The sequence below is a fragment of the Echinops telfairi genome, unplaced genomic scaffold (assembly GCF_000313985.2).
Source record: "Echinops telfairi isolate 266 unplaced genomic scaffold, ASM31398v2 ScPeMD7_3;HRSCAF=10, whole genome shotgun sequence".
NCBI lineage: Eukaryota > Metazoa > Chordata > Mammalia > Afrosoricida > Tenrecidae > Echinops > Echinops telfairi.
The window spans coordinates 2830333-2833301 of NW_022103899.1; the positions used below are offsets into that span (position 1 = coordinate 2830333).

General features: G+C 44.7%; 1 non-coding gene across 1 annotated transcript; it reads left to right on the forward strand.

The window, feature by feature from the left end:
* The first annotated feature begins 279 nt into the window (after nt 1-279).
* LOC115872240 lies at nt 280-444 on the forward strand. Its single transcript, XR_004047751.1, has one exon. It is a non-coding gene; the product is annotated as a U1 spliceosomal RNA (small nuclear RNA).
* The last annotated feature ends 2525 nt before the right edge of the window (nt 445-2969 follow it).

Below are 2969 nucleotides of genomic sequence, written 5' to 3' on the forward strand. Positions count from 1 at the left end.
TAGAACTACACCCACAAATACATGTAGGTTGGACAGAGGTTATAGCTATAGATATTGGGCCGGGGGGCTTCAAAAAATTCATAGAAAAGTGGAATTGAAAGGTAATGGAATTCTTCCACAAACTTTTTGAGGCCCCACCATATTTACATATGTTGCAAATAGATCCAAGAATGTAGCGGAGCACACAGGAGGCAAGCACCTTGAATGAAGGAGTCACTGTATCACTGGGTCTGAGAACTCAGGATGATGGTCTTGGGGGCGTATCAAGGTCAAATTGGCATACTTACCTGGCAGGTGAGATACCATGATCACGAAGGTGGTTTTCCCAGGGCGAGGTTTATCCATTGCACTCCGGATGTGCTGACCCCTGCGATTTCCCCAAATGTGGGAAACTTGACTGCATAATTTGTGGTAGTGGGGGGACTGCGTTCGCGCTCTCCCCTTAGTGGGGAAAAAAGGTCAAATTGGCTCCACCTGGTCTTCAAAGAAAATGTTCTATATTCTACCTTAGGGACTAGTGACTGGGGTCTTAAAAGCTTGTGAGCAGCCATCTAAGAACAATTGCTTGTCTTGCTCCATCCTAAGCAAAGAGGGGTGAAGAAAAACTTTTCTTCATGGAAAAACATTAGTCCTAAGGACTAATGAACCACTCAGACCTCAACCTCTATTGCCAGAATTACAAGAGGTTGCCTGGTCACCACTACCCACGCAAGAAGGTCCTGGAAAGGACGGGAGAAACATATGACACAAAACCCAAATTCATAAAAATACCCAGGTTTCTGGTTGGATAGAGGCAGGGAACCCTCAAGAGTGTCTGTCGCTCATGCTTCAAGCCCAGAAGTGAGCTCACCCTTATGACTGAGCTTGAGTCACACAACAGACAGCTGTCAGCCACACAGCAACATGTGAACAATAACATCAGGGAGGTGTACACGCCTCAAAATAATCAACAACTTGAGATTGCACGTGCCCAATTGACCAGGGACAGGGTGTAGAAGGCAGGAAGGGATAGGAAGAACACATGGAAAGGAGAGTGAGCAAGGCTACACTGAGATACAGGGAGATTGCAATCGACGGCGGGAAGTAAAATGTTGAAAGGAAAAACTGATACGCTCTGTCAACCATCACCCAAATCACAATTAAAAGTTGTTGTTTTTTTAAGAAATAATGTTAACGATCTGGCAATTACCTGGTATTTGGTAAATATTAATAGCAGCTGTTACATGTAAATGACTAGATAATTAAGTCTTCTTTATAGGTGTATTGTAATATAATAACATAACTGAAGTACTAACAAATGATTTAATATTTCACACACCAAAAGCAGATGCTATTGAATCAATTTCAACTCGTGATGATCTCATATATGTGAGATTAGAATTGTGTTCCATATACAGAAGGAAGGGAAGAACCAGTCAGGGTGCAGGATAGCACCCATGAAACATACAACTTTCCACTAGTACTTTAATGCTTTTCCTCCCCACCCCACTATCATGACCCCAATTCTACCTTACAAATCTGGCTAGACCAGAGCACATACACAGGTACACATAAGAGCTGGAAACACAAGGAATCCAGGACAGATAAACCCCTCGGGACCAATAATGAGAGTAGAGATTCCAGGAGGGTAAGGGGAAGGTGGGGGTAGAAAGGGGGAACTCATCACAATGATCTACATATAAGCCCCTCCCTGGGGGACAAACAACAGAAAAGTGGGTGAAGGGAGACATCGGTCAGTGTAAGACATGAAAAGAATAATAATAATCCATAAATTATCAAGGGTTCGTGAGAGAGGGACACTGGGGGTGGGAGGGAAGGAGGAGTTGATACCAAGGGCTCAAGAAAATGTTTTACAAGAGGTGGAAATAGGGGAAAGTGACAGTGGGGTAGGAGGAAGGTAAAAGGAAACAGGAAGGGCCTAAGAAGCAAAGCAATGGACATAGGTGTGTACGTATGCAAATACATTAATCCACAAAAGTAGAGGTATTGACCCATGTACATATATTGATACTGCAATACATTGAGGTAGGGGATGGACTTTGGGCCTCTGCTCATACCTTCCCTCGATATAAGAACACTTTGTTTTAACAAATCAGCAGTCTGAGATGTTCACCCTTCCGACACAATTGCTGAAGACAAAACGAGTGCATAAGCAAATGTGGTGAAGAAAGCAGATGGTGTCCGGCTATTAAAAGATAGAGTGTCTATGCACCCTCAATAAAATAATAAAAATAAAAAAAAGACTGAGATAAGCAGGTCCCAAATATTCTAGCAATTAAACATAATGAATGGAAAATAAATAAATAAAAGATAGAGTGTCTGGGGTCTTAAGGGCATGAAGTTCCACAAGCCTCCATTCAGCAGTGAAGCAACAAGTCCACGTGGAAGAAGCGTGAGATTGTGAGGAGTCATAGGGACCAGGTAATAGGCATCAGCAGACACATAACAAACACATATTGTCGAGAATGGGGAGGGTTGGAGACCCAAAGCCCATCTGTAGACAATGGAACCATCTCCCCACAGAGGGGCCACAGGGAAGGGATGAGTCACCAGGGTGCAGTAAAGCACACAATATTCCTCTGGTTCCTTGAGGCTTCCTCACCCCCACTGTCAGGACCCCAGTGCTGCTTCGCAATTCAGACTAGACCAGAACATGTACGCAGGTATAGATAAGAGATGGGAGCTCACGACACACAGAATCCAGGAACAGGAGTGGGAAGAGTGACACCAGAAGGGTAGGGGGACGTGGGGGAGAGGAAGGGAGAAAGGGGGAGCCCATCGCAATGATCGACACATAACCATACACCCCTCTACAGGGGAAGAACGACAGAAAACATGAGGGAAGGGAGACCACGGTCGGTATGAAAGATGAAAATACAGTGAACCCTCGCCACTTCGCGCTTCGACTTCTGCGGCTTCACTCTATCGCGGTTTTTGCGTAACAGCACCCACTGCCTACACCCGCTCCT